Source organism: Rhinatrema bivittatum, chromosome 14 (assembly GCF_901001135.1).
Source record: "Rhinatrema bivittatum chromosome 14, aRhiBiv1.1, whole genome shotgun sequence".
Classification (NCBI taxonomy): domain Eukaryota; kingdom Metazoa; phylum Chordata; class Amphibia; order Gymnophiona; family Rhinatrematidae; genus Rhinatrema; species Rhinatrema bivittatum.
In genome coordinates this window covers 68,896,240-68,916,829 of record NC_042628.1, presented here as the reverse complement: position 1 = coordinate 68,916,829, position 20,590 = coordinate 68,896,240, and positions in this window count along the sequence as shown.

Below are 20,590 nucleotides of genomic sequence, written 5' to 3'. Positions count from 1 at the left end.
TGTTCTTGGTTCAGTTCCCCTATTCGATGTGAACCGACCTGATATGGTCTCTACCATGAAGGTCGGTATAGAAAAGTGTTAAATAAATATGATTTTTCAGGCAAACTGAACTTGCCTAGTAATGAACTGCTTTGTATACATATGCATGCAAAGCAGCTCATTACCATACCAGCATTACTGTGGGTAAAATGATGGGTGGTATTTAAAATAATACATGTTATCACTTCTATAAGGCATTTACCCCATGCTATATGCTGTTTACTACATAGTAAAAACCTAGCACAGCTTGGTGAATGATTCCCTTAGACTGTGAGCCCTCTGGGGATAGGGAAATACCTACAGTACCTGAATATAATCTGCTTTGAAGTGTCACAAAAAGTGGAATATAAATTTAAAAAGTAGTGTTATGCTGTCTCTCCTTGTAATTTCTGCTAAAAATGAATATGAAATTAAAGAAAATTAAAAGGGAATTTACTTGGTATAAGTTTTTCTTTTCATTTTTAAACTGACCAAAACAAACCAGCTTGTTTCATTGGTGTTTGTATGCCATTTGAAAAGAAAAGCACATCCCTAGAGTAGAAATGAAGAGCAGGAAACATGCTGCTGGTGTGTAGCGTGTTACTGCACTTGTTACATATTCGGGAGGCCTTCGAAAGGCCTTGCATTCTGTTACATAATGGGCGGCCTAGGAAGGCCTTGCATTCTGTTACATAACGGGCGGCCTAGGAAGGCCTTGCATTCTGTTACATATCGGGAACACTTGGGAGCGATCTCAGCTGAGGGGTTTTAGTGTGCCCTTGGGCCTTGGCCTGAGCCCAGGCGAATCCAGGACCGAACCGAGGGTTGGCGGCGTGTCCCAGCATGGGCGAAGACAAGGTCTGACCCTCTGCCAGACCTGTATGCTTCCGGAGCCAACAAGCTGATGTTGGTATATGAACAGTCCTCCGACTGTTCCCAGCCCTTTCGGACCTGCCGCTTAGGATTGGCATGAAGCAACAACCGGACTGAGGATGAGAGCAGATGGAGGCCTTGTAACACAGAAGACTCACGACGTGAAGACATTGGAAATGGTTGAGGATCTTGGAAGACTCTCGACGAGACAGGGAACTTGGAAGATTCTTGGACGAGACAAGAAGTTGGGAAGGTTAGACATTGGCACTGTCTCTCAGGGCACCCTACGCACCAGTCCGCGACCAGTCCCACACCCGCGGGACTGGTCGCGGACCACCCTGTCCCACTGCGCGCCCTACACAACCTGAAGAGGTTGGTCACGGACCACGGGAGAGTGGAACAAGCACAGGAAGAGAATCCAGCCGGGATGAGACTCCAATGATGAAGCCAGTGTCATCCGGAGAACCACAGGAGCTGGCAAGTCCAGGAAGACTCGGGAACACAGGAAATGGATCTGGCTGTGACGAGACTCCAGTGACGGAACAAGGTGTCATCTGGAGGACCACAAGAGCTGGCGGATAATGAGGACTTGAAATGGCGAAGGAGGGCGGAACCTCGGAGACATCAGGAAGAGTGAAATGTCAGGAAGCAAGACATCAGGAGGCGAGACATCAGGAAGCCTGGACGAGGAACCTCAGGCCACGAGGACAGGGAACACAGGAAGAGATGAGACATGGAGCTCCAACAATGAACAGAGACCTGACGGAGTGCTGGAAGACAGGAACTTCCAGGAGCGAAGTAACTCCGATGCAAGGCGAAGCTGAAATGCAGGAGAAACCCTTATATAGGGCTGACACAGGAAACAGTCCTTAGGAGGGGCCCAGGGCATATCTGGCCATGGGCCCTTTAAATCTTTTAAGGAGGCGCGGCTGCACGCTTAGGGGCAGGAACAGAAAGCTGTGCAGGACCATGGTCAGCGGCCCTGCACAGACGCCGACGAGGACAAAGCAGGTCTGGGCCGAGGAGCAGGCCCCGACGTTGGCAGCGGCTCCTGCTGCTGCAGGAGGAAGCAGAGGCCGCCAGGCAAGCCCGAGGATTGCAGCCTCCAGCTGCGAAGATGATGCTGGGGTCGGCGGCGGCTCCAGCCACGAAGAAGCAATGCAGCAGGCCCGTCATGCCGGAGAGGCAGGCCAAAGTCCGCGGCTCCTGCCATGGTGAAGAAGGAGAGCTGACTGTGGCACCGGCTGCGAAGAATGTCAGCGGCTCCGTGACGCGATGGGGAAGGCAGCAGCATGGAGGTGAGGAGCCTGCTCGCGGGGGATAGCTCCGCGGGCAGGATTCATGACAGCACTGATCCGATCCATATGTGAGGAACTCTGGAGCTTTGTACATCTTCCGTTTGTTGTGTCGGAAGTGGACCCTTGGGCACAGGTGGGATTTACGCAACCCGTAGATAAGAACCTACAGGTCCCCACCGTCGGCAGGCTGAGAGAACTGATGAACAGAGGCCAACTGGAGCTTCACCAGTACCAGCCCTCGTTCCCCGCGGGTTGAGCCTTTGGGTGCCGGGGCCAGCTGGACTTAGGTGGGCCTCTGTATGTAGTCAATGAGGAGATCAAGTTCAGCCCAGAGACAGCAGGAGAGAGATGGTACAGTCTTACACTGGACAAGGTAGTGTCCTGGAAACTCAGACATCTAAGGAACGAAGGCAGACAGGGGGCGCCCGAGCAAGAGCAGGCTGAAGCCTGAATTGACCAAGTCCAGGAGGTAAGCAGAAGAGGCATCGAGGAACAGGCTTGAGTCAAGGCTGGCGGCAATCTGGAAGCAGTGGCAAGCAAGGATGAGGTCTGATCAAGGAGATAGTCTAGAAGTGTAGTCAGGCAATGCAGAGGTCAGGATCTGGAGAGAGGCAATGACGTAGTCAGGCGAAGCAGAGATCCGGGCTCGGAGAGAGTCAATGGCGTGGTCAGGTGAAGCAGAGGTCGGGGCTTGGAGAAAGTCAATGGCATGGTCAGGTGAAGCAGAGGTCCGGGCTTGGAGAAAATCAATGGCTTGGTCAGGAGAAGCAGAGGTCCGGGCTTGGAGAGAGTCAACGGCGTGGTCAGGCAAAGCAGAGGTCCGGGCTTGGAGAAAGTCAATAGCGTGGTCAGGCGAAGCAAAGTCAAAGTCCGTGTAGGCAATCCATAGAAAGTTGCAAGGCAGGAACGTAGGAACAAGGAGACAGGAACCAGGATCAAATGAGGAACAGGAACACAGGAACGAGATGAATCTCTAAGGAGGCAATGAGTTCTCGACCAGCGAGGAGACCTGTTGCAAAGGCAAAGCTAGGGAGCGGAGCCTGGGCTTAAGTACCAGTGCTCCGCTGATGTCATCATCCGGGGACGCGGCTAATTTCCCGCCGCATTCCCTACTTAAGCCTCGAGGATGTGCGGCTCCAAGTAGCAGAGTCTCTGCGGGCCACGCGGAGACACCCGACGTGAAGCAATGGACGTGGTGGCTGGACTGGGAACACCAGGGACAGCAGCTAAGCTGGAGGCACCAGGGGAGGCCTGAGGATGGAGCTGGCAGCCCGCCGCCGCCAGAGAGGAGGAACCAGGAGCTGGAGTTACTACAGAGAGGTGAGAGAGCCGTCCCGCGGGTCTGCTGCGGACGGCACGCATAACACCGTTAACAGGAGAAGAGGTGTCAGCTACAAGCTGGTACTGACCAAGCATCACAGAATGCTTTTTTATTTGATAAGTAAATATCATAATATAAGAAAGTTCAATAAAAGAAAAGTAGCAAAAGCCCAGAGGCAGCAAACTCAATAGATTCGAAAACAAGGTTATCATGAAAACATGATGAAACATCTTTCAGTTCCTATGTTTACCCACATAGGAAGAATTACAGCTGGACAGACTAGATTGCTCAATTTGGTCTTTTTCTACATGTAGAGGTAACAGAAGTCAGATTCAAGTACTGATATGCTTTTAACATACCCATGTATAAATTATGATATACTGGCAAGTTTCCCTGAGGTTGATATTCAGCACCATTTAGCTGGATAAACTCGGGCTTATCCTGCTAAGTGTCACTGAATATTCAGCCACGTTCAGTGGTCACCACTTAGCCAGATAGTGATTTATTTAGCTAAATAGTTATCTAAGTGGTGGGCGGGACTGGATGTTGCTGGGCATGGCTACTGGCTAACTTTGCTCTGCTGATATTCATCCGGATAAATTATTGAGCAGGTCTAAAGATAGCTGAATAAACTTATCCAGCTAACTTGTAGATAGCTGGGTATATTCAGAGATGCACTGAATATCCCAGCTATGGCTGAATATCTACCTCTCCATGTACTAGAAACATTGAAAGATATGCAATATCTTGTAGGTTATGAATGCTAACCTTTTCTCTCTTACTATTTCAGCTACTTTAGAAAACCATAGCAGCTTCTTTTTCCTCTTTCCTTTATTTATTTTCCCTTTCCCTTATAATATTGCCTTATAGTTTTGCCCACTGCTCTTCTGCTTCCCCTAGATTTTCCAGTCCAGCTAACGACTTCTTGAAGTACTCCCCCATTTTAAGGAAGTTTGAGCTTCATTTTGAAGTGTTGAACAGGACTAATGTACTGCCATGTAAGTTAACTTTACTTTGTTTGGTAATGAAGGTGGATATTTTTGTATCTCTGTAAAATACTTGTGAATAGGAGCAATTTCCCATTATCACAAATACAAGGAAGTGCTGACAGCTTTAAGCTAGCATCTGCTGATTTTGTAAAGGCAGTTTTGCTTATAGCCAGCAGATGGCAGTCTAAGACAGGGAATGAGCAGTGTTCTTGCTACCTTACAAAACTGTGCCAGAGTGGTACCTGCTCCCTCAGAAGTGCCCCTGCCCCTGACACTTGTGGGGTACCATGGGTCTTCAGCAACCAGGAACCAATGCTTCCATTTGCACCTGCCCAACTGCTCCCCTCTTCCCCCCATCCATCCTTCTTGTAGCAATATTTTAAGTTACAGAAAATCACAATAATACAAATATAAAAGGGAACTTTAAGAATGTTCCACTTTTGGCCTTTTAAGAAAAAACCCCCCAAAAAACATTTTTATCTGAATTTTTCCATGTTTTTCCTGGGCCGTCACATGTCACTGTGGCCTCATTCCATTCACACTGCCCACCTCCTCATTTAGAAAAGATGAGTTGATGCATGGGGGGGCCATACAGATACACAGTGGGTGGCAGCGGCAAGAGCCACATTGACCATGGGAGCCATTCAGGGGAACGAGGTCCTGTTTTTTGGCCAACTGCTGCAGGGAGAAACCAGAGGCACGGCTGAAAGTTGCAAGTGGTGAGCTGCAGCGTGCAAGGGACCCAGGGAAGACTGGAGTGCAGGGCACAGTGGTTGAGGAGGGCTCGGAAGAGAAAGGATGAGGTCGCATCGATGGCACTGAGAGCTGTAAGGGGGAGGGGAAGCAGTGTCACTGCAGATCCACAGCTTTCCTCTCTCTCACACACACATACAGATGCACAAGCAGACTTCATCCCTGTGAGTGACTCCCACACTGTCTCTCTATGTCTTCCCCACCTCCATAGATGATCCCAGCACTCTCCCTTCTATCCCCAAGCCTTATGCAGCTGTATACCGGTGAACCGGTAGATGTAGTATACTTGGATCTTCAGAAGGCGTTTGACAAAGTTCCTCATGAGAGGCTTCTAGGAAAAGTAAAAAGTCATGGGATAGGTGGCGATGTCCTTTCGTGGATTGCAAACTGGCTAAAAGACAGGAAACAGAGAGTAGGATTAAATGGGCAATTTTCTCAGTGGAAGGGAGTGGGCAGTGGAGTGCCTCATGGATCTGTATTGGGACCCTTACTTTTCAATATATTTATAAATGATCTGGAAAGAAATATGACAAGTGAGGTAATCAAATTTGCAGATGATACAAAAATGTTCAGAGTAGTTAAATCACAAGCAGATTGTGATAAATTGCAGGAAGACCTTGTGAGACTGGAAAATTGGGCATCCAAATGGCAGAAGAAATTTAATGTGGATAAGTGCAAGGTGATGCATATAGGGAAAAATAACCCATGCTATAATTACACAATGTTAGGTTCCATATTAGGTGCTACAACCCAAGAAAGAGATCTAGGTGTCATAGTGGATAACACATTGAAATAGTCGGTGCAGTGTGCTGCAGCAGTCAAAAAAGCAAACAGAATGTTGGGAATTATTAGAAAAGGAATGGTGAATAAAACGGAAAATGTCATAATGCCTCTGTATCACTCCATGGTGAGACCGCACCTTGAATACTGTGTACAATTCTGGTTGCCGCATCTCAAAAAAGATATAATTGCGATGGAGAAGGTACAGAGAAGGGCTACCAAAATGATAAGGGGAATGGAACAACTCCCCTATGAGGAAAGACTAAAGAGGTTAGGACTTTTCAACTTGGAGAAGAGACGACTGAGGGGGGATATGATAGAGGTGTTTAAAATCATGAGAGGTCTAGAACGGGTAGATGTGAATCGGTTATTTACTCTTTCGGATAGTAGAAAGACTAGGGAGCACTCCATGAAGTTAGCATGGGGCACATTTAAAACTAATCGGAGAAACCCCTCCTGGAACAGACTCTCAGCCGCCCCTGTGGAATTGTCGCTATTTTGTAACCTAAAAAATCTCAACACTGTCTCAAAATTTTTTTTTTTTTTGTAACCATTTTATTTATCCATTTTCAGGCATACATAGACATATAACAGGTCATATTACCAGGTGTTACAAGTACCCAACATACCCGGACCAACAATGCGGTACATAGTTACAAAGCAATTACATTGGTGAAAAAGCAAAGCGTGCTCCAATATAGTAATGGTACAAAATTTGCATCCTTGCCCTCAATTTACCCCTCACACATGATCAATATTATGGTGAGTAAGGTAGGACCCCCATATCTGACGGAACTTAAAACCTTTATTAAGTACATCATATCTAAGTTTTTCTAAATCCATAATGCTCTGTCCCTGAGCTTAAGATCTGGGTTAGATTTCCATTTTGCTGCAATTGTGAACCTGGCCACCAACAACAGTTGTCCCACTAATGGCCGAAATTTAAGCGGGATCCTGGAGTCTGGCCAGATCCCTAGCAAACCCAGTTTGGGAAGGAGGTGAAACTTAGTGTTGATAATGTTTGCGATCTCTTTTGCCACCTCCCCTCAAAACCATGTAATCCCAGGACAATGCCACAATTGATATATGAGCCTAATTCCCCACAGTCCCTCCAACAGTAGGTATCATAGTTAGGGAACAACGCTTTACAGTACATTGGGGTTTGGTATGTTTTGTGAAGTAATCGCACCCCCAGTCCAACTCTTCTGCAACAAATAGAAAGCTTGTGAGTGGAGGCCCATATATGTTTCCACGCGGGCCCTGTCAAGGACAGCCCCAGGTCAGTGATCTATATGGGACTGAGAGGTACAAACCCCCATTTTGTGCACTAGGGCCCCCCAATAGATATTTGTCACTGTTGCGACCGTCGGTCTTCGACAGCTTCGCCCCGCCTACCTCTCACTACTTGCGGTTCCTCCCGCTCACCTCGGACTACTGGCTGCCACGGCGTCTGTTTGCCGTCCTCTTCGGCATCCTCGGAGTGGCTTTGGTGCTGCCTCCCGTCATGCTCCTCCAAGGTACCTTAGGGCACGCGTGCGCATGCCGCCCTCATCTTTATTTCCACGTTGGCGCGAATCTCAGGGGCGTCCTCCTGATATGACGTCACGCTGCCCGGATATTTAAGCCTACAGTATTTGCTAGCTCATCGAGTTAGCAATGGTATCTCTACGGATGGGATTCGCTCTCCGTACCAAAGCTGCTCTGCCACTCCAGCGCTATCTGGAACTCTTACACCCTTCGGGGTTGCTAATGGGGTACCCGCTCCTCAGGGGCCTCTTCTGCTTCTTTCAGGTGCTATCAGGAAACCGGTACTCGCTCCTCAAGGGCCCATGTTCCCTGAGTCGCTGCCTGCATCTTCAAACCCTTCTACTTGGAAGACTTCACTAACAGTTTCCATCTGTGAGTACAACTACTAGTATCTATTCCACAGTACTGCTTCACTGGAACCAGGTACTCGCTCCTCAAGGGCTTGCCCTCTGTTCCGGTGCCAGACCTCTCGTCTAGTGGAATCTCTGTTGCTGCTACGCGAGTACAATACAACTGAGTCTCTCTGCTCTAAGGGATCAGGTACTCGCTCCTCGAGGGCCTGCTCTCCCTGTCTCGAAGCTTCTCCTAATTCTACCTGGGACTCTGAATGCTTCTTACTGTGGACTCATTAGAGATGTGAATCGGAACCGGAACCGGTTCCGTTTCCGGTTCCGATTCACACCGTTAATTTTTTTTTTTGTGAGGCCCGATCGCGGTTTGGTTTATCGGCTGCGCCCGAGCCGATAAACAAAAAAACCCACCCGACCCTTTAAAACTGTTCCTTTAGCTTTCCCCACCCTCCTGGCCTCTGTCACATGGTAGGAGTAATGGATGGCCGGCGCCATCTTTAAAAATGGCGCGGGCCATCCAGTGCTCCTACCATGTGACAGGGGCCGGCCAATGGCACGGATACCCTGTCACATGGTAAGGGCAAAGGGCCATCGGCGCCATTTTGATTAGTGGCAGCCGATGGCCCGAGAGCGGGAGATGGCTCCCGGGACCCCCACTGGACCACCAGGTACTTGTAAAACATTTTGGGGGGGTTTGAGAGGGTGGGGGAAGCTAAGGGAACAGTTTTAAGGGTCGGGGTGGGTTTAGGGATTGTTTTGGTGTGCCGTTTTCCCGCCCTCCTCCAAAATGATAAGAGAACCCCAGGAACAAAATTGTGGGGTTCTCTTATCGGGAGCCCCCAATTTCTGACGATTTTGAAAATATCGTCCGATATTTTCAATCGTCCAAAGCCCGATTCACATCCCTAGTACTCATAACTCTCAGTCTCTTTCCACTACAGCACAGCCTAGCAGAGGATTCGTTGTTCCAGTGTTCTGTGGGAGACCTGCCCAGCCGCGCTCAACATCCACTACTCACTACTGCCACCTTTGGTGGTTTCCAAAACTGTTTAATAAAAGATTCAAATCTGTGTCTGTGTGCCCAGAGTCTAGCCTGACACTGTGGTCCCTCACGGGACTGCCCCCCATGGGTGTAGTCAGCTGCCACAGTGTCCAAGGATCCACCCAAACATCAATAACCATAATAGATTGCTAACTCCATGGATCCGGCTCAGCTCAATGTCTTGCAGGCCATTCCAGGCCTGGCCCGGCACATTGCTGAACAACAAGACGCATTGGAAAAACTAACTACTGCGTTTCATCAGCTGCACGCACAGAAGAATCAAGACTCTACTTCCAGGAATGAAGGTCAGTTACCTGAAGTCTGTAAAGACTACTGTGCCTCTTGCTGCTCCAGTATGTTTCTCTGGGGAGATTCGGAGAACCAGTGTTGCATGCATTTTGCATTACAACCTTCTCACTTCTCTATAGCCTACGCCAAGACTACTTTCATTCTATCTTATCTTGGTGGAAGGGACTTGTCTTGGGTTTCCTCGCTGTGGGAACGCAAAGACCCTATACTTCAGGATATTGAAGGATTTATGGACTTGTTCAAATCCATTTTTGATGATCCTGCCCGACACACTGTACTGGTTCTGCTTTGGTGGACCTGAAGCAAGGCAACCGACCACTAGCTGATTTCGCTATAGAGTTCAAGACTCTTGCAATTGAGTTTCTTTGGGACCCTAGATGCCTGAAAACTCTCTTCTTCAGAGGTTTAGATTCCCGCTTGAATGACGAGCTGGCCACTCATGAGACACCTGACTTGCTGGATGAGCTAGTGGCCTTAGCTACTAGAATTGATCACCGGCTTCGTGATAAGGTGCAAGAACTCAAGCCTGGTAAAGGACCTGTTCAGAAAGAAGTTCGTGCTAAGCCTGCACTCAGGATGGTTCCTGTAATGCCTGTTGCCAGTGATGAAGAACCGATGCAACTTGGTCGCAGTCACCTGACATCCAAAGAGAGAAGACTTTGGAAGAAGAATGGTTTGTGCATGTACTGTGGACAAGCTGGTCATGCAGTCCAAACATGCCCCATATGTCCGGGAAATGGACGGGCCTAAGTCCTGCGGGAGGACTTTTCTTAGGCCTTACTACGCTCTCTCCTCCACTCTCTCTTCCTGTCTCTCTGATCTGCGGACCTTTGGAATTCCAGACCCTTGCTCTGGGGACTCAGGGGCAGGAGGTAATTTTATTCTATGACGATTAGTGGAACATATGAGGATTCCCCTCACCACTTTGAAGACTCCACTACTCTTATCGTCTATACATGGAGAGCCGTTACTGGGTGATGTTACCTGTTGTACCGAACCAGTATCTCTCCACACCGGAGCCCTCCATAAAGAGTCAATTTCCTTCTTTGTGTTAGATAAGGCCATGCACCCTATTGTTCTGGGGTTACCCTGGTTGCAGCTGCACATGCCACAATTCAACTGGGCTACATTAGAACTCTCCCGTTGGGGCCCAGAATGTCATGGCAAATGCTTAAAGGAGGTCTCTCCTATTCTCTGCATGCCTACAACTCCAGTGATGCCAAGACTGCCGTCTCAGTATGCATCATTTCATGATGTTTTCTCCAAAGAAGAAATCCTTCCACCACATAGATCTTATGACTGCGCAATACGACTGAAACCTAATGCTGAACCTCCTAAGGGACGTGTCTACCCGCTGTCAGTGGTAGAGAACAAGGCCATGTCCGAGTACATTGAGGAAAACCTGCAAAAAGGTTTCATTAGACCATCTAAATCTCTGTTATAATTAGTGAGGTTGGGGTGAACCCTTGGACACTGTGGCAGCTGACCATGCCCACGGGCGGGAGTCCCGTGGGAGGCCACAGGTCAGGCTCAGCTTAGGACACACAAACACAGAGATTGATCTTTTATTAGACAATGTGATGAAGCCACCAAAGGTGGCAGTAGTGAGCAGTAGAAGTAGCCCGGCTGGGCTAGTATCCCTCAGGCGCTGGAACAGCGACTCCTCCGGTAGCAGTGCTATAGTAGAAGCAACTGAGAATAATGAGTACAGTGGAATATGCACAAAGTGTTATGCTCAGGCTTGTGGATCCTTGGGCCAACGGGAGGATGGTGTACCTTAGGAGGAAGATCCGTAGGTTCTCCCGTCGGGTGGCGAGGCAGAACAGAAGATGCGACCAGCTGACCCTCGGCACTGGAGACTGAGGCGACTTGTGGAAGCAGACAGAGTCATGACGTCAAGGAGAAGAACGGAGTCTTTGCCACTGGAAGTCCGCGGTCCCCCCAGGAGGAGTCTGTAGGGACCCGGACCGCTGGGACTTAGGTGGACCTTTGAAAGGTCAAGGAGTCGAGAGTTCGGTGCAAGGGCTAACTGGAGCTTCACCCCTGGAAGCCCGCGGTCTCCCCTGGAGGAGCCCGTAGGGAACCGGGCCGCTGGGACTTAGGTGGGCCCTTGGAGACGATGGTCCAGAAGAAGACCGAGGTCACGTGCCGGAGGGTCGCCACTTGCCAGTCCGAAGTCACACACCAGGAATCATCGCTAGCCGATCTGAAGTCAGGAACCAGGAACACCAAGACAAGACAGGAACAAGGATCCGAAGTACAAGAACTCACCAAGGCAAGCAGACCTGAATACGTGGGATGTTGCCAAGTTGAAGAATGGGCAGAGGAAGCTTCCCTTTATACTTCCTCTACTCTGGCCCATTAGAGACAGCTGTGAGTAGTTAAGGGGCCTGGCCCCTTTAAATCTGTGGAGGAGACGCGGCCTCGTGCCTAAAGATGATGGCGGCCATCTTGGATTTCTTCCGCGGAGGAAAGACTGCAGAACGCCGTGAGGGGGGAGCAGGGACGGCTCCCCACCCGGCGGCCAGGCTGGGGACTTGCGCCGGAACGACAGGCACCGGCCCAGGGGAATTGCTAGGGGAAGGTAGGGGACCACGCCCTTGGCCGTCCATGGGCACGGAACATAACACAAAGCCCCAGTATGGAGAACCCCAGGATAGGGAGAGCAGGCCCTCGAGGAGCAAGTACCTGATCCCTGAATGCTGGGAGGCTTGAAAGTAATGTACTCACACAGCGGTTCCACGTAGGAGATGGCACTAGGACTGGAACGGAGGCAGGCCTCCAGGAGTGAGTTCCTGGTTCCAGGGAACAGCTCTGAGGTGAAGATGGTAGTACTCACTGGTGTTGAAGATAGCGAATCCTTCCAGGCAGAAGAGAAGGAAGGAGCAGGCAGCGAGTCAGGGAACATGGGCCCTCGAGGAGCGAGTACCAGTTTCCTGATAGCAACCTGAAAAGCAAGTGAGGCCCCTGAGAAGCGGGTACCCCATTAGCGTTAAGATTCCAATGGAAAACTGGAGAGGCAGAGTAGCTGGGTACGGAGAGCGAATCCCATCCATAAGATTCCCCTTGCTAACTCAAAGCTAGCAAACATCGTAGGCTTTAAATATCCAGGCAGCATGACTTCATCACAGAGGGACGCCCCTGAGGTTCATGCCAAGTAGGAAAAAAGAGTGAGGGCCGCGCGGCATGCGTGCCCTAAGGTACCAGCGGAGCATGGCGGGAGGCAGCGCCCAAGCTGGTCCAGGAACGCCAGAGAGGACGGCAGGCAGACGCTGCAGCAGCCAGGCGTCCATCCATAGCGAGAGGAGGTGCATAGAAAGAAAGGTAGGCGGAGTGAAGCCATCGGGAAGGGACGGTTGCAACAGTACCCCCTTCAAAGGGCGATCTCCTCTGTGGGTACCAGGTTTTGGTTTCCAAGGATGCGACAGATGAAAGTGATGGAGCATCTCTTTGTTAAGGATATTAGCCAGAGGCTCCCAAGAATTTTCTTCGGGGCCAAAACCTTCCCATGAGAGAAGCCTCATTTGTGGACATCAAGAATGGTTTCTACCTTGTATTCTAGGTCATCTTCTGCATTGATAGGAGTTGGTTCCTTAGATTTGGAAGAGAATTCACTGATGATGAGTTTTTCAGAAGTGAAACATGAAAAGCGTTATGGATGTTCAATCCAGGTGGTAACTTCAGACTGTAGGTAACATTGCCAAGACGTCAGAGGATTGGAAATGGTCCAATGTAGCGAGGAGCAAATCGAGAGGAGGGTGACTTTAGTCTAAGGTGCTTAGTGGATAGCCAGACTTTGTCACCAGGTTGAAAGACAGGCGCTTTGGAATGATGAGCGTCATAGAACCTTTTGGCTCTATCACTCGCTTTAAGTAGCATTGCTTTCGTCTGAGTCCATAATTGATGGATTTCTTCAGCAGTGGATTGAACTGCTGGGGACGTCACTGAGAGCTTCAGTGGAAGTGGCAGTGATGGGGAACGTCCATATACCACTTCAAATGGTGTTGATCCAGTTGATGTTGCTGGATGAGAATTAATGGTGAATTCAGCCTATGGTAACAGTTCGGACCAGTTATTCTGATGCAACTCACATAGGCCCGAATGAACTGTTTCAGGGTCCTATTCATCCATTCTGTTTGGCCATTAGATTGAGGATGATAGGCAGATGTATAATCTAGAGAGATGTCGAAGAGTTTGCACAGGGTCTTCCAGAATCTTGCCGTGAACTGTGATCCTCAATCCGAGACTATGTGCTTCGGTAGGCCATGGAGGCAAAAGATATGGACTATGAAGAGCTTCGCAAGTTCCGAGGCTGAGGGTAAGCCAGGTAGTGCCACGAAGTCGGCCATCTTGCTGAAGTGGTCGACTGTGACCCAGATGGTATTCATACCTCCAGAAAGGGGTAGATCAACAACAAAATCAGTAGCGATATGCATCCAGGGCTGTTCCGGAGCTGGAAGTGGTTGCAGCAATCCCCATGGTTGGCCAGAAGTAGGTTTGTGCTTGGCACAGTTGGCACAAGATGCCACAAATGACGGGATTACATTGGTCACCCTCCAGGTGCAATGGACAATTTAAATGACAGGTTAAAATGACTAGTAATAGATCTGAAATTTCATATTTGAGTTCCTTCAGTACCCTGGGATGCATACCATCCGGTCCAGGTATTTGCTACTCTTTAGTTTCTCAATCTGGCCTACCACATCTTCCAGGTTCACAGTGATTTGGTTAAGTTCATCTGATTTCTCACCCTGGAAAACCGTCTCCAGAACCGGTATCTCCCCAACATCTTCATTAGTAAACACAGAATTAAAGAATTCATTTAGTCTTTCCGCGATGGCCATATCTTTTCTAAGTGCCACTGTAACTCCTAGGTCATCTAACGGTCCAATCGACTCCCTCACAGGTTTCTTGCTTCAGATATATTTTAAAAAGTTTTTATTATGAGTTTTTGCCTCTGCGGCCAACTTCATTTCAAATTCTCTCTTTGCCTGTCTTATCAATGTTTTATACTTAACTTGACAGTGCTTATGCTTTCTCCTATTTTCTTCAGATGGATCCTTCTTCCAATTTTTGAAGGAAGTTTTTTGGCTAAAACAGCCTTTTTCATTTTAATTTTTAACCAAGCCAGCAAGCATTTGGCCTTCCTTCTACCTTTCTTAATGCATGGAATACATCTGGACTGCACTTCTAAGATGTTTTTTTTAAACAATGTCCACACCTATTGCATACTCTTAACCTTTGTAGCTGCTTTGGGATCGTCATCCCACCCTTTCTGATGCTTTGACCCTCTATCGGTGCCACGTTTGGTGCTTCATTCCCTCTTCATGGTGCCTTGATCTCTTCATGCCACTGTTGGTGCCCTTTGCCCCTCTTTGGAGCCTTGGGTTATTCTGGCCACTGTTTCAGCTGCTTTGACTTGGAGAGTGCCTGCCACTGCTGGCATTGTTTTGTCCCTTTACTGTTCCTTGGGCTATTCCTGCCATGTTTGATACCACATACTGTTGACACAGTCTTAGTGCACTTGAGTTCTCTTCACCCTTGTGATGATGTCTTATCACAAGTTGCATTAGAAATGATTGGAAAACCCCAATTTGGCAGCCCAAAATAGGCTGCATTGCTTCCCCCATTGACTTTAAAGGGAAATGAATGAATGAGTAGAATGAATATACAATATTTTTGTCTGAAACAAATCCAATGAATAACTCTGACCTATAAAATGAATACATGAACCAAAATAAAGTTTTTTGCCTGTGCGCATCCCTATTACATGATGCGCACTGGAGAATAGGTCTTGTTCATATTTTTAGAGTTAGCAGCATGAGAATGGCTACTATGGCTGGTCCAGTGGGACACAATCTGTTATGCTCCTGGATTCTTGTGCCCTGATGGCAGGAAGCCAGGCAGTGATGGTGTTGGACCAGGTTTACATTGTACCAGGAACTTGCAGACAGATTCTGTACTGGATGGGATAAGATATATTGTGAGCATGACGGATTATTTTGTGAATATAGGTAGCAAAATGTGTGTCAGTTCCAGGTTTGAAAGGGGATGTTCTGCTACTGTGACTAATGGGTGGAAGGATTAGGTAACTGTTCCTTGCTGGTTTTCCTGCTCAAGCATGTTTCACAAGACTTTCTGCAAGCATCCTGGTTTCTATTATGAAATATGTAATGTGGCCATGCTCTGTGTGTAATTCCAGAAAATACTGATGATGGACGTGTCTGAAGGTTTCCTGGTGAGAATTCAAAATTCAGGACCAATTAGGCTCTAGGGAGGGATTCACTGAGTGTAGATAGGATGTGTTTTGTGAGATATGGCATGGTGGTACAGACTGTAAAGGATGTTTCATTTTGATTTTTGAATTTTTATTTGATTTTATTGTGATTATATATTTGTTATTGATTATATGTATTTTTTATGATTTTCTCATGTACATAGCTTTGGGGATTTTATAGTAAAATCTGGAAAGTGAGTCATAAATTGAATTAAACAAATAAGTAAATAAACAAATAAATGAGAGCTGGATAGGAAGGCATTTGAAGGGAGGTGGTGTATGATGGCTCCATGATGAGAGCCAGATGAGAGGGCATGAGGAGGTTTGTATTTATGCTGCCTCATTAATGAGACATTTTACTTTATATATGCCTATAATAGTAAGGAGAGAGGCTGTGCTTGATGGTTCCCTGATGAGAGCTGGCTGGGGCATAAGGAGAAAGCCAACAGCTCCTTCAAGCATAAGGACTTCATAAATAATTGCACTTACCAAAAAAAAAATCACGTATTATGATCCTTCTTCCTTTTTCCCACTGGATTTTATCTCATGATTAAGGAGACACATAGGTAAGTTGGTGACAATTTGTGAAATTTTCTCTTAACTACATATTAGGGATGTGCAGAGGGCACGAATTCGTCCGATTCAGTATTCGTATTCGTCGGCAGCCAAATACGTTGCATTCATTCAATGGCGCCCCCAATACGTTGATACGTGCATTCGTTTTCCGGTTCCCATTAAAGTCAATGGGGGAAGTACTTGCAGCCTATTTTTGGCTGCAGAACTGGGGTTTTATTATTAATTTTGATGAAACTTCTGTGGAGCAATCATCAGAACAACAAAACAGCTCCAAGGGACTTAGACTGTGGCAAAGTGGCACCAAAGTGGCATGAATAGCCTAAGGTACTTTAAAGGGGTAAAGGGGTCCCAGGAGTAGCAAGAAGAGTGCTTTAATAGAGGTGCAAAGCAGCAGCGAGAGAGTCAAAAACACACCATAGCTTCAAAAGAGAGCACCGCCAACAGATGCATGAACCCTCGAAGGCAGCACGACAGGCAAAGTGGCAAGACAAGTGGCATCAACATTCTACAGCACAATGAAGGGGGAACATGGCAAGCAGAAAGACTAGCACCAACACACTGAGCAACTATGATAGTGGCCAGAACACCACAAGGAGTTGAGTGAGTCATCTGGTGTATGGCAGCAAGGCACAGAGGCAGAGGGTAGATACAAGCTGGCTACACCCAGGGAGAGTTCCCTTTCCATTGTGCAGGAAAGGGCTCCCTAGAATGGGTTTGCCCCTAGAGTGGGGTGTTTCCATTCGCCGTCTAGTGAGCTCTCGTTGGTCTTTTAAAATCTGGTGGAGTTAGCAGATATACAAACGAGAATTTTCAAGGCCGAGGCAGAGGAGGTTACCATGTAAACAGTGGTTCAACATGGGTCAGAGGGTAGATACAGGCTGGCTACACCCGGGAAGAGTTCCCTTTCCTTTGAGCCGGGAAGGGCTCCTCGGAATGGGTTGGCCCCTAGAGTGGAGCACGAGCCTTCAAAGCGTGGCGATGTGGAGCAGGGTCTCACTGTGAGCATGGTCTCACTGTGTTTGCCACAGTCTAAGTACCTTGGAGATCTTTTCTCGTTCTGAACATGGGTCAACAGGTGGTAAGAGATAGGCTGCAACACACTGGGGAGAGTTCCCTTTCCTTTGAGCAGGAAAGGGCTCCCTGGAATGGGTTGGCTCCTAGAGTGTATAATGGTACAAATTGTTAGGATTTAAGCATTTGCAAAGAAATCATGACTTCATAAAGCAAGACGGAGGAAGTTCTCTTCTCTGACCTGAAACTAAAGAAAACTGTTTTATTTAAGGATCCATGCTGTGAAGGATTACTAGTTTTAATTGCCAGAGACTGAGGTTTCCCTTTGCAATAAGGGTTCAGTCATTAGGACTGGACATAATGCCTGGACGAACAGGCACAGCATTCAAGGACAGAGGTCAAACCCTTGTAGAGACATAAGGCCTGGACGAACAGGCACAGCAGTTGAGGACAGAGGTCAATCCCACCTAGGGACATAAGGCCTGGAATGTCAGGCACAGCAGTCGAGGACAGAGGTCAATCCCACCTAGGGACATAAGGCCTGGACAAACAGGCACAGCAATCGAGGTCAAACCCTTTAAGGATGTAAGGCCTGGACGAACAGGCACAGCAGTCGAGGACAGAGGTCAATCCTAACTAGGGTAGTTTAGCAGACTGAACTTTATTATTGGGACAGTATGTGCAGTGAAATCCCCAGTCTGCCTCTTTTGTGCTTACAAGCAAGCCTTGTGTGTGCACACACACACACATTACATTAGTGCATAGCAAGGCTATGTGTGTGTTATTGCTGATATATTGCATTCTGGTGTCCGTGCCAACCTGTCTGACCCACTCTGAGAGGGCTGTGAGGTCACTGATGACTCACAGGAAAGGGCTGGTTTTTGGCTCTGGATACACCCAAATGGCGTCCTCCGATTGCAAATGGCAGCGAAGAAAAGCGTGCGCTGCCAAGCGTATGAAATGGATGATACATTATATTCGTGAGGAATCGCGATACGTTTCGCTTCCCCACGAATACAACAAATAGGGACATATACGTTGCGGATTGCCAATACGTCGAAAACGAATGCACACCCCTACTACATATATTGTTATGCATCTGTGTAAGTAAATCAGGAGAGCTGCCCTGCTTTGTGTCATCGGAAAGCCCCCCATGCATCACCACACTGATACCTGAATTGCAGAACAGATTATGGACAGGCAAATGATTACGATGCAGTCTCTCCTGCCCCTGTGGGTTGTAACGGAGCCTTTTGCAGGCTTCTCATTTTTTCCCCAGCAATAACGTTCTGAGTCTTTGATCCCGTTTACACGTGCAGTGGGGTCAGAGTGAAGCGACCAGACCTCTGGTGGGGGAAACTGGCACACTTGTTTTTTTGTAATGCCAGTAGTGAGCAAGCAGTTCATTTCGGGGGGAGGAGGACAGGGTGGTGCTGTCTGTTGGCCTATCTCCATGGGAAGTTGTAATAATCTACTCCTAAACTATACTGAAAAGCATCTGCTTTAAATTTTGTTACCTCTAAATATTGCAAAACCAATACAAAGCCTCAGGGCTGGCAGGTATGTCCTACATATAAGAGAACTAAAATCACCCTACAAAATCCAGCTGTTCCCAATCTGTAAATTCTGTGCGGGAGATACATTCAGGTCCGACTTTGAGTTGGAGCCCGGGATATTCTGTACTGAAGATCTTAATACTCTCTATCAGATCATAAAATAGTTTCCAACCTTTGGCATTTCTGGCTTCACTTTCTGGCTCAGGGTGGCTCTTTTTTCCTTTCTTTGCCTTTTTCCTCTGTTTCATTTTTATTTTAATCTCTCTCTCTCTCTGGTGTCTTCCCTTTTTCTTTTCTATTTCAGTTCTTTCTCTCCCTTTTTTGTCTCTTTCCTTTGGTGGATACTTTAATACTTTCTTACCTTCCCTCTTTCTCATCTCTTCTCCTCTTCTCTTCTTTTCCTCCTTGTCTCTTTATCTTATATTTCCTCTTCTCATCCTTTCTTTATTCCGCTATTCTTTCTTCTCCTTTCCTTATCCACTTTCTCCTACATTATCTTCCTGAATTCCTCCCCTTCTCTTCTTGCCAAAAAATCTAAGGTTGTCTCTCTTTCTTATCATTCCTAGTCCCCTCGCCTTCTCTCTCTCTCTCTCTCCCGCCCATCAAAGGCCCTTTCTCCTGTTTCCACCAAATAACCAACCCCCTTTTCCATTTCTTGCTCCCTCACCATCACCTCTATCCAGGGCACTATCTCCCCACTCCCTGACCTTTGCCCTGTATTCCTGGTGCTCTCTTTCTCCCTGTACCCCTTCTTCTCCATCCTGGGTCCTCTCCTCTCCTATTTCCTCCCCTTCATTCCCTGTTCCTCTCAGCCCTTCAACCCAAGTTTGATCTTCCCTCTCCTCAATCCTAAGAAGCTCTCCCTAAATCCCCCTTTTCATCCCTGGAAGGCTCTATCCACATCTCCTCCATAAATTGTTCACCGCTTTCCCTCCACCATGAGGTTTGTCCCCATCCCCTTTCCCACTCCTGGCAGGCTCTACCCCTAAACCCCAGAAAGATTTCCCAGCATTCAAGGTCTCTCTCCACATCCCACTCCTGGAAGGTTCTCCACACATCCTCTTCTCCCTCCCACCCCCAAAGCTATCCCAAAATTCTTCTCCCTCCCCTCTCAAAAGCACTCATCATCCCACTCCCCACGAAATCTCTTGCCAGACCAACTCTCCAACTCACCCTGCTCCTCTGTGCCCCCAAATCCCCAACGCAGCTTGACTTCCTCCTCATACTCGCTGTCCAGAAGGAGAAGTGATTGACATTTAACACAGTGTCGGCTTCCTATGCACAGGACCAGTCACATGGTATGAGCTGAGTACGTTCCATAGATCTCATGGCTCACACTATGAGGTTGGACCCATGTCTAGAAAGCTGATGCTATGTTTAGCATCACCTGCTCCTCCTGCTGCTGAGGGTAAGGAGTGAAGAATAAGTCGGTGTCTGTGCAGATGCTCCCTGTCCAGCTCAGCTGTGTGGCACCATCCCCATTTGCGCAGTAGGTTGGTTCAGCCCTGAAAGAGGATCTTTATTAGAGCACCATGCAGGCATCACACTGATACACCTAATGCACGAATACTCCATCGGTAGTTGTTGTGCAGATCTTTGTTAGGACACTGAATACAGGTAAAGCAGGAATACAGTGCAGACAGCTGAAGCCCCAGGCAGGCATCCCACTGATAATATGTGTAAAGCATCAATACAGCATCAACAACTGAACAGTAATCTTTGGTGTGGGAGATTTCTAAAAACAAGGGACTGTATGAGGGGCACATATTTCTCCCCCCCCCCCCCAAAAAAAAGAACAAATAGTAATAAAGAAATTGAATATATTGGGAGAGAAAAAAAGACCTAGGAATTAAACCATGAAGCTGCAAACAATGTCAGCCCAGCTAGCACTTCTGCCTCAGAGTTCAAGC